The sequence below is a fragment of the Stomoxys calcitrans genome, chromosome 5, assembly GCF_963082655.1.
Source record: "Stomoxys calcitrans chromosome 5, idStoCalc2.1, whole genome shotgun sequence".
Taxonomy (NCBI): domain Eukaryota; kingdom Metazoa; phylum Arthropoda; class Insecta; order Diptera; family Muscidae; genus Stomoxys; species Stomoxys calcitrans.
In genome coordinates, this window is record NC_081556.1 from 39,523,649 (window position 1) to 39,535,329 (window position 11,681).

General features: G+C 41.2%; 1 protein-coding gene across 3 annotated transcripts in view; it reads right to left on the reverse strand.

Annotated features, from left to right (window-relative positions):
* LOC106093636 (uncharacterized) overlaps nucleotides 1-9,336 on the reverse strand; it is a 113,048-nt gene extending 103,712 nt beyond the window's left edge. For 2 of the 3 annotated variants that reach the window (XM_059370316.1, XM_059370314.1), the window contains exon 1: nucleotides 8,919-9,336. The gene's annotated coding sequence lies outside the window, so the exon portion shown is untranslated. Of the gene's footprint in view, nucleotides 1-7,776; nucleotides 7,873-8,918 lie in introns of those variants that run through there. The other variant, XM_059370315.1, reaches the window with a different exon arrangement.
* Between the last annotated feature and the right edge of the window lie 2,345 nt (nucleotides 9,337-11,681).

An 11,681-nucleotide genomic window follows, 5' to 3' on the forward strand; every position in this document is an offset into this window, starting at 1 on the left:
ACGTCCGTCTCTATGTCCGTCTCTACGTCCGTCTCTACGTCCGTCTCTACGTCCGTCTCTACGTCCGTCTCTACGTCCGTCTCTACGTCCGTCTCTACGTCCGTCTCTACGTCCGTCTCTACGTCCGTCTCTACGTCCGTCTCTACGTCCGTCTCTACGTCCGTCTCTACGTCCGTCTCTACGTCCGTCTCTACGTCCGTCTCTACGTCCGTCTCTACGTCCGTCTCTACGTCCGTCTCTACGTCCGTCTCTACGTCCGTCTCTACGTCCGTCTCTACATCCGTCTCTACGTCCGTCTCTACGTCCGTCTCTACGTCCGTCTCTACGTCTGTCTCTACGTCCGTCTCTACGTCCGTCTCTACGTCCGTCTCTACGTCCGTCTCTACGTCCGTCTCTACGTCCGTCTCTACGTCCGTCTCTACGTCCCTCTCTACGTCCGTTTCTATTACTGGTTATTTTCATAAGAATCGGTTCAGATTTGGATATAACTCCCATGTATATATTCGTCCGATTTGCAGTAATAATGAAATAAAATGGTCATTTGTTAACCGATTCTCTTGAAATTTGTCAGGAAGGATTTTCTTATGACTCCCGACATTACCGGTTAATTTCATAGAAATCGGTTCAGATTTGAATATAGCTCTCATATATATATATATCGCCAGATTTTTACTCCTAGAGTCGCTGCAAGCGCATTTATTAACCAATCTTCCTAAAACTTCTTACAACTCTTTCTTCGACGACTGTGACAGTATCTGAGAAGTTTGCTTAAAATCGGTTCAGTTTTAGATATAGCTCCCATATATATGTTCGTCCGATTTGCGGTAATATTGCTACAAAATGGTCTTTTGTTAAACGATTCTCTCGACATTCGGCAGGAAGGATTTTCTTATGACTCTCGATATTAGGGGCAAATTTCATAGAAATCGGTTCAGATTTAGATATAGCTCCCATATATATGTTCGTCCAATTTGCAGTAATGTTGCAACAAAATGGTCTTTTATTAACCGATTCTCTCGAAATTCGGCAGGAAGGATTTTCTTGTTACTCTTAATATTACGGGCGAATTTCATAGAAATCAGCTTAGATTTAGATATGGCTATATTTTCACCCCAAGAGCCGCTGCAAGCGCATTATTTGAGCATCTTTCCAAAATTTTGCACCACGCTTTCCTCGACGACTACCATTATAGGGTAGGTGTAGGGTATTATACAGTCGGCACCTCCTCACTTTTGCCCTTTCTTACTGGTTTTAACTTGACTTAGTCAGCTCTACCCGACTTTGGCTTTTATTATTTATTTTGGTTATAAAAACACGCTCTTTGTCTAAACTGTCGGAATTTTCCCGTATGAATCTAACCTTTGCCAAAATTATATGACATCTATAATTTAAAAGCATTGTTGTACCCATGTGGCGTATAATTAATTGCAATAGCATAAAATGCATTTGTATCAATCATACGCTTAGGTGGTATTTACCCCATATTCCCCATAGTTTCAAATGCCAGTTATTCATAACATCAACGGAATATTCCCAGCAAAGTAATTTGAAAATGCCTAAAATCGTGTCACTGGTACTACAACTCAAATCTGTGCTTGAATTCTTAATATTCAAAATTCCTATTTTCACCTTTGATGTTGGCGTTGCGTTGGCGTTGCCTGGCCTCTGATGCAATACACGAAGGATTTGTATGTGCTATGCTGTTTTGGCTTTAGCTAAAGAATTAACCTTACCTACCTACCTACCTACCTTTCACAGCTGTCAGCTTGACATATGTACGTATGAGTGATTTTAAATTGCCATTAAATATTAAGCAGCATATGCTTTCGCTCACACATGTCCTTATAAATCCTTCAAAAAGTTTACATTGAAAAGTAATACATCAAAAAGTTCAAGTACACCAAGGAAACAATAAAATATTCTCTATGTTGGAAGTTGGAATAGCAAAAGGTTACTTTAAATGTATGTTACCTGCTTTTTTGTATATTTGATAACTTTTTTTCTCGCTTTGTTGTTTATGAAGAATGATGAATTCACCTTGTCAAGCCTATATGATATGCATTAGTCTGCTTTTTAGATTTTTGAAAAAAAAAAAACTTTTTCGTGAGCGGTGGGGGGTTTAAGGAAATAAATTAAATAAATATACTGGGGGGGGGGGTGGTGTAAATAAAATGGTTTGCACAAATCTGTGTTTTTATAGATTTTTTATAAGTCCTTATTTTGGAAAAATTCACACGAAACAGATAAAACCCAATAGAAGTTTGTCTCAATTGACCTACAACCAGAACCACACAATAATGACTTAAGGTCAACAAGCCTCATAAAAGTAGAAAAATCTATAGAAAACTTATCTTTCAAGATTTCTTCCTTTTTTTTTGCTAGCAAATTATTTGCCTTCTTCTCCCTCTAATTACCTCCCCTTTTCAATTTTCTTAACTTAGCCCCTTTCTCCCATAGTCTTCACCATCATTATAATCAGCCTAAAAAAACAAAAACAAAAAGAAAATGTAATTTTCCTCCAAACAGCCTCTTAATGAATGAAAGTAATTGAAATTGCTTTTCTATTTAAGTAATTATAGGTTGTGGAATCGTCTACATCTTCACCTTCTGCTGTTGACAGTCTCGACCTCACCTACTCACCAGCCATCCAATAGCAATCCCTTGCATTGGGTAATGAAATGCCAATGCAAAGGTGGTGGCATAGCATGATGACAACAAGGGCTCAACGCACCAATACCTATGCATTGCCCCGGGGGAGATTTTAATTCGCACAGGGAACCTTGCCTCGAATCAGGCAAAGTTCGGAGGAGGCTATGGCGTTAGCGGCAAAGTATGACGATGACGATATTAATAACCAAAACATTGAAGATGGCTCTTTGTCATTCATGCATGAAATTGTCTCATTACTTTGGCAAGCAGCTCATCATCATTTCAAATTTATTGCCCAACGGTTTTTGTGCCATGCACAGTGTTCGACGAAAGAGACAATGCTCCAAAGTGTTTTTAATGGTATATTGTTCAGATATATGTCATTGTCTAATGGCTATATTTAGAAAATGAAAAAGACAAAAAAAAATTATCCAAATTGATTGATAACCCCATCTGGCTGAAATTAATATTAACGCAACCACCCCTGAAAGCTTTAAAACTGGCATTGAGTGCCCACCTTAATGTCCATTCCTTTGGAAAATTATAGTTCAGTACCCTTTCCTTTGGTAAAGGGTAGTTTGAGTACCCTTTCCTATGGAAAAGAGTAGTTTGATTAACCTTTTCCTATGGAAAAGTGTAGTTTGAGTACCCTTTCCTATGGGAAAGGGTAGTTTGATTACCCTTTCCTTTGGGAGAGGGTAGTCTGAGGACACTTTCCTTCCGGAAAGGGTAGTTTAAGTATCCTCTCTTTGGGAGAGGGTAGTTTGAGTACCCTTTCCGTTGCGAAATGGTAGATTGAATACCTTTTGCTTTGAAAAAGGGTAGTTTTGTACCCTTGCGAAACGGTAGATTGAATACCTTTTGCTTTGGAAAAGGGTAGTTTTGTACCCTTTTCTTTCCGTCCATCTTTGGAAAAGGGTAGTCTTACTACCGTATTCTTTGTTTGGAATAGGTAGTTTGTGTTCCCTTTCCTTTAAGAAAGGGTAGTTTTTGTACCTTTTCCTTTAAGAAAGGGTAGTTTGAGTACCCTTTCCTTTGGGAAAGGATAATTTGAATACAATTTCCTTTGGGAAAGGGTAGTTTGAGTATCCTCTCTTTGGGAGAGGGTAGTTTGAGTACTCTTTCCATTGGGAAAGAGTAGTTTGAGTACCCTTTCCTATGGGAAAGGTTAGTTTGAGTATCCTTTCCTTTGGTAGTTTGAATACCCTTTCCTTTGAGAAAGGATAGTTTGAGTACCCTTTCCATTGGGAAATGGTAGATTGAATACATTTTTCTTTGAAAAATGGTAGTTTTGTACCCTTTTCTTTGGAAAGGGGTAGTCATACTACCGTATTTTTTGTTTGGAAAGGTAGTTTGTGTTGCCTTTCCTTTAAGAAAGGTTATTTTTTGTTCCCTTTCCTTTAAGAAAGGGTAGTTTGAGTACAATTTGCTTTGGGAAAGGGTTGTTTTAAGTACAATTTGCTTTATGAAAGGGTAGTTTGAATACCCTTTCCTTTGAGAAAGGATAGTTTGAGTACCCTTTCCTTTGAAAAAGGGTAGTTTTAGCACCCTTTTATTTGGTCAAGGGTAGTTTGTGTAAGAGTACCCTTTCCTTTGGGAAAGGGTAGTTTGAGTACCATTTTCTTTGGGAAAGGGTACTCAAACCCATTTATGGAAATACCCATGGAAGTACCCATTTATGGAAATAGTGGGTTTTCTCTACCGAAAGAAAAATTGATAGCATATATCATTGATATTGATAGGAAGCAACACCGTGAATTAATACCAAAACAATACCGTACGGTATTAATAATGCCTTATGTCATCCATACCATACGGTATTATTATACCGACCACCATAAGATGGGGGCATACTAACCTAGTCATTCCCTTTGCAACACCTTGAAATAATGATCTGCGACCCCATTAGGTATAAATATTTTGGATCGTCTCGACATTCTGATTCGATCTAGTCCATCCGTCCATCCGTCCGTCCATCCGTCCGTCCATCCGTCCGTCCATGCGTCCGTCCATCCGTCCATCCGTCCGTCCATCCGTCCGTCCGTCCATCCGTCCGTCCATCCGTCCGTCCATCCGTCCGTCCATCCGTCCGTCCATCCGTCCATCCATCCGTCCGTCCATCCGTCCGTCCATCCGTCCGTCCGTCCATCCGTCCGTCCATCCGTCCGTCCATCCGTCCATCCGTCCATCCGTCCATCCGTCCGTCCATCCGTCCGTCCATCCGTCCGTCCATCCGTCCGTCCATCCGTCCGTCCATCCGTCCGTCCATCCGTCCGTCCATCCGTCCGTCCATCCGTCCGTCCATCCGTCCGTCCATCCGTCCGTCCATCCGTCCGTCCATCCGTCCGTCCATCCGTCCGTCCATCCGTCCGTCCATCCGTCCGTCCATCCGTCCGTCCATCCGTCCGTCCATCCGTCCGTCCATCCGTCCGTCCATCCGTCCGTCCATCCGTCCGTCCATCCGTCCGTCCATCCGTCCGTCCATCCGTCCGTCCATCCGTCCGTCCATCCGTCCGTCCATCCGTCCGTCCATCCGTCCGTCCATCCGTCCGTCCATCCGTCCGTCCATCCGTCCGTCCATCCGTCCGTCCATCCGTCCGTCCATCCGTCCGTCCATCCGTCCGTCCATCCGTCCGTCCATCCGTCCGTTCATCCGTCCGTCCATCCGTCCGTACATCCGTCCGTCCATCCGTCCGTCCATCCGTCCGTCCATCCGTCCGTCCATCCGTCCGTCCATCCGTCCGTCCGTCCATCTGTCGAAATCACGAAAGCAGTCGAAAGCGTAAAGCTAGCCGCTTGGTGTTTTGGTATTACTTCCAACAATTGCGCTAATTGTGATTCAAATCGGTCTATGTTTTGATATAGCTGCCATATAAGCCGATCTTGGGTCTTGACTTCTTGAGCCTCCAGAGGGCGCAATTCTCATCTGATATGGCGGAAATTTTCTACAACGGCTTCTCTCATGACTTTCAACATACGTGTTTAATATGGTCTGAATCGATCAATAGCTTGATATAGCTGCCACATAAACTTATCTCTCGATTTTGCTTTTTGATCCCCTACAAGGCGCAATTTTTATCCGAATGACCTGAAATATTACACAATGAACTGATATATTCTACAGTGTTCTGCATTCATTTATGATCCGATTCGGATTATAACTTGTTTTACTTGTTAACCAGTGTGCAGTGTTTGCTTGCTTGCTTATTAGATTGGTTGCTTGCTTGGTTGATTGTGTTCCACAGGATGTGAGTGTAGGAGTTTTCCACCGTAATGGACTTTGTCGCTTTTAATATTGTCTCAACTCTCTGTCTCACTAATATTGTAGGGGGTGACAATGTTTATACCCGGCACCACTACTGTGGTACAGGGTATTATAACTTAGTGAGTTAGTTTGTAACACCTAAAAGGAAGAGAGATAGACCCATTCATAAGTACGCCGATCGACTCAGAATCACTTTCTGATTCGATTTAGCTATGTTCGTCTGTCCCTCTGTCTGTCTGTCCGTCTGTCCATGTTAATTTGTGTACAAAATACAGTTCGCAATTTTCATCCGATCGTCTTCAAATTTGGTATGGGCATGTTTTTCGGCCTAGAGACGAAGCCTATTGAAATTAGAAAAAATCGGTTCAGATTTGGATATAGCTCCCATATATATGTTCGTCCGATTTGCAGCAATACTGCAATAAAATGGTCATTTGTTAACCGATTGCCTAGAAATTTGGCAGGAAGGATTTTCTTGTGACTCCCAACATTACAGATGAATTTCATGGAAATCGGTTCAGATTTGGATATAGCTCCCATATATATGTTCTTCCGATTTACAGTAATAATGCAATAAAATGGTCATTTGTTAACCGATTCTCTTGAAATTTAGCAGGGAATTTCTCTTGACTCTCAACATTATTAGTGAATTTTATGAAAATCGGTTCAGATTTGGATATACCTCTTATACGTATATATCGCCTGATTTTCACTCCTACAGCCATTGCAAGCGCATTTATTGACCAATTGACCCAAAATTTTGTACAACGCTTTCGTCGATAACATCCATAATGTCTATAAAGTTTGCTCGAAATCGGTTCAGATTTGGATATAGCTCCCATGTATATGTTCGTCCGATTTGCTGTAATATTGCAATCAAATTGTCATTTGTTTACCGAATCTCTTGAAATTTGTCAGAAAGGATTTTCTCTTGACTCTCAACATTATTAGTGAATTTGATGAAAATCGGTTCAGATTTGGATATAGCTCTCATACGTATATATTGCCTGATTTGCACTCCTACAGCCATTGCAAGCGCATTTATTGACCAATTGACCCATAATTTTGTACAACGATATCGTCATTAACTTCCACAATGTCTATGAAGTTTGCTTGAAATCGGTTCAGATTTGGATATAGCTCTCATATATATGTTCGTCCGATTTGCAGTAATATTGCAATCAAATGGTCATTTGTTAATCGATTCTCTTGAAATTTGTTAGGAAGGATTTTCTCTCGACTCTTCACATTATAGATTATAGAATTTCATGGAAATCGGTTAAGACTTAGATATAGCTCTCATATATATATATATATATCGCCTGATTTTCACTTCTAGAGCCATTGCTATCTCATTTTTTGACCAATTATGCCAAAATTTTGCACAACGTTTTTCTCGACGAGTACCACATTATCTGAGAAGTTTGCTCGAAATCGATTTAAATAGAATTAGATATAGCTCCCATGTTCCTCAGATTTTGGGTAATTTGCAATAACGTTGGCATTTGTAAACCGTAGTTATTATAGTTATTATAGTTTGAACAGATGGTAAGGCCACGAACAGAAGGAGATTTACGCCTACTCTGAGGATGGCAAAATCCGCATAGTTTGGGTGCCGGGTCATAATATGATACAGATTGTTTAACAACCCATTTGAAAACATTCGGCGAGGTCCCTCAAAATTGTTTCAGAATAAGATAGAGCTCCCACTACCTATAGGGTAGGTGTAAGTCGTCACCGCCCCACTTTTGCCTTTTCTTACTGGTTTCATTTGTTTTTGTTGTTGTCATAAAATATATCATTAAAATTTTTCTTTGCTTTTTTCTCGCCAGCTTCTTAGTTTTTCATTTCATTTCACTCACTTAAACTTAAATACATTTTTTTTAAAGCAAAATTTTCACAACTTTTGTTTTTCTCTGTTTTATATGGTTTTTCTTGTCGTAGTTGTTGTTGTGACACTACTCTCTATTTCATTCACTTTGTTATAGTATTTCTCTTATTATGCTGCTTTCTTTGTATTATCCAAAAAGGTATTTTATCTCTATGATTTGCTGTCAAATTTACATTTTATCGTTGCGCTGAGCCGCTCACCACACAAGAACAGGGGCGGCAAAGAGTTCCCACTGTGCCTATTGTGCCAGTTTTTATGATTTTGATGGTACTTTTAACACACTACTGCTGCTGCTGCTACTACTACCACCACACAGCGCTATGACTTTCACCATAGCGTTGGTGATGTGATATTCAATTCGGGATAGATGTCTTGAACATTGGCAAGTGACATAGCAGCCATGAAGATAAAGATGCCACCAAACGGAACAAAACTTATGAGCTCTTCAAAAGTGAAATAAACAAGAAACGCATAGACAGGCGTACACAACTACAGCAGCAACTACTTTTCTTCAGACACTTTTTTCTAGACTGTTATTGCTGTGGCTGGCATTTGCTGCTGTTGTTATTGTTGTTGCTTTCCGTTTATGGGTCGCTTTGAGCATTTGTGAGGTATTCCCTAAAGTATGCTTGTTGTTTAAATTGTTTTCAACATAAACGTAGTATTTCTTATAAACTCTCAACCGCCTTTGCTTCATCATCATCATCATCATCATCATCGGCAATAGAAACCCTGTATCTCCCACACCATATCTCTCTCTCTCTCTCTCGCTCTTGCTTGCTCACTTGTACTCTGCATAGCACATACAGGGATTTACTGTTATTATTTCGTTTTACTATTAACCTTTGGTGTTCACTTTGCCTTTAACTTAGTATCACTATTCCCCCATGTCATACTCACACCACCCTTCCCCCTCCCCCCACCAACAAAGCACACAACACATAGCGACACTCTGGGATACTCATACACATTTACATTCATGCTTATTCACATTTCCATTGCTGCTGCTGCTGCTGCTGGGCTACATACACAAGCACTCATTCATTCACTCACTAAAACAATATTGAATTGCTTTCAATTGATGCGTTGCTGCTACCAAAGTGTTTTGCTTACTTTTGTTTTTGTTGCGGTTGTTGATGTCGAGATGCTGATGCTGATGTTGTTTTTGTTTGAATTGGTTTTTGCTTATTCTAGCCTCATTCCCATAGTTTTAGAGATGTAATGCCCATACACACTTGGTAGGTAGTACATAAAGTTTTATCCATATCTCAAGCTTTTAGTATTTGTATTTTTTGTTGTTGTTGTTGTTAGATTTTTCTGCTTTTGCTATACCATTACAGGTATGTCTAACATTAGCAAAGTAATAAAATTTTTTTTGTTGTCGTTTTTTCTTTTTTTGGTTTGGCTACTATAGTAAAACACACATTTTGGCACACACACACTCATACACCAATTGTTAGATTTTTTTTGAGAGAGATTTGCTTGTTGTAATTCGCCACCGTATAATCCTTATTATAGCCACCGCCACATGTTGACACGTCTAAAAATCGAGAGCAACTGATTTGTTTGAGATGTGAAAACAAGTATTTATACCTTCAGATGTGTGGTACAGGACAACGAGAAGAGATACATCGAGAGAGGCAGAGAGAGAGAGTAACATTGAGAGTGAGATGGAAAGCGAGATTCTGAGAATGATGCAAATCAGAGTGGAGAGCCTAAGGATGCTTTGGTTGAAATTGTGGCTTGTTGTGGCAAAACAGGGTTGCCAGGTTGAAATTTGGAAAGAGGGTAACTTGAGATATGTCAATCAAAACTTCAAGTAGACCTTAAGGTATGTTAATATGATTCCAACACTATTGTACTCCGTGCGACTGTTGATCTGTTATACCAGATATTTACACTGCGTCAAATCCTGGATAGAACCCGAGAAAAACAAATCAACACCTACCATTTTTTCGTTGACTGCCTTCGACAGTCCGAGTTTGGTATCCCTGAAAAACTGATACGGCTTGCAGGATGAAGCTTGCTGATGCAAGCTGCTCTGTTAAAATAGGAAAGGACCTCTCCAGATATTTACACTGCGTCAAATCCTGGATAGAACCCGACAAAAACAAATCAACACCTAGCATTTTTTCGTTGACCGCCTTCGACAGTCTAAGTTTGGTATATCTGAAAAACTGATACGACTTTGCAGCTGGTCTGTTCAAATAGGGAAGGACCTCTTCGAACCTTTCCATAGGAAACGAGGAGAATTTATATCGTGTGATCTCTTTAATACTCTGTTGGAGAAGATCATATGAGATGCAGATGAGAATAGATATGACACAGAACATATACTACTGGCCTATGCCGATACGAATGCAAATTTTGCCCATGAACATTCCACTAAGAAACAGGGGCAAGCTTCTCACATATCAATGAGTGCAGTCCGAGTCAAGTTTAAGCTCAATGATAAGGGGCCTCCTTTTTATAGCCGAGTTCGAACGGCGTGCCGCAGTGCGACACCTCTTTGGAGAGAAGTTTTACATGGCATAGTACCTCACAAATGTTGCCAGCATTAGGAGGGGAAAACACCGCTGAAAATTTTCTCTGATTTTTCTCGTCAGGATTCAAACCCAGGCGTTCAGCGGACATACTAACCTCTGCGCTACGGTGGCCTCCGTTACGTGGCCTATGTAGATGACATCAATTAAGACTATGGAGAATGTTGGGAACTACAACTTTGAGATAGGTTAGGTTAGGTCGAAAAGAGGGTGCGGATATAAATTCGCTCCACGCCTCTATGGACATACACCTAAGCCAGTAATCGGCTTATTGTGCCCTCTAGTTTATTTTTTAATTTAGGAATTCCATTTACCAAGTTTATTGAAGGCAGTCCTCTTGGCTTCACCGCCAAATCGTCTGCCCTTTCATTTCCCCATACTCCATTGTGACCCGGTATCCAAACTATGCGGATTTTGCCATCCTCAGAGAAGGCGTTAATCTCCTTCTTACAATGCAAAACTGGTCGTGACCTTACTGTCCTGGTTGTTATTGCCCTTATGGCCATCTTACTGTCCGTTAAGATGTTCACACTCGACGTCCTAGCGTTAGCACCACACCACTTCACACATTCTGTGATCGCCCGGATCTCCGCCTGTAGGACCGTATTGTGGTCCAAGTAATTTAAAACAGATTTCAATCCCTGAGTTCTCAATGTAGACCCCCCATGATCTTTCAGACAGCAATACTAAGTTTCCGTCAGTCCAAGACTGTGCCGCTGGCAACAGTGCCTCGCACTCGACCTTATGCGACCTATACGGATTTTGCCATTCTCAGAGAAGGCGTTAATCTCCTTCTTACACCGCAAAACTGGTCGTGACCTTACCGTCCTAGTTATTATTGGCCTTATGGTCATCTTACTGTCCGTAAAGATGTTCACATACGACGATCTAGCGTTAGCACCACACCACTTCACGCATTCTGTGATCGCCCGGATCTCCGCCTGCAGGACCGTATTATGGTCCAGGTAGTTTAAAACAGATTTCAATGCCTGGGTTTTCAATGTAGACCCCCCCCCCCCCCCCCATAATCTTCCAGGCAGCAATACTAAGTTTCCGTCAGTCCAAGACTGTGCCGCTGGCAACAGTGCCTCGCACTCGACCTCAAATGTCGTCTCAGGTATCCGATCGGAAACGTTTTCCATTGCTTCTAGATTTCCTATCATCGCCTCGATTATAACGCGATGGTATGAATCTGTCAATGAGTCGGATATTTAGAATAGTCTCCAGTGCCCTAGTGGGGGATGTGAGGACATCGGAGAAGAAGGGACTATTGGACACCTTCTGTGTGTATGTCTCGCACTAGCAGTCAGAAGGAGTTTCACTCTAAGTTCTC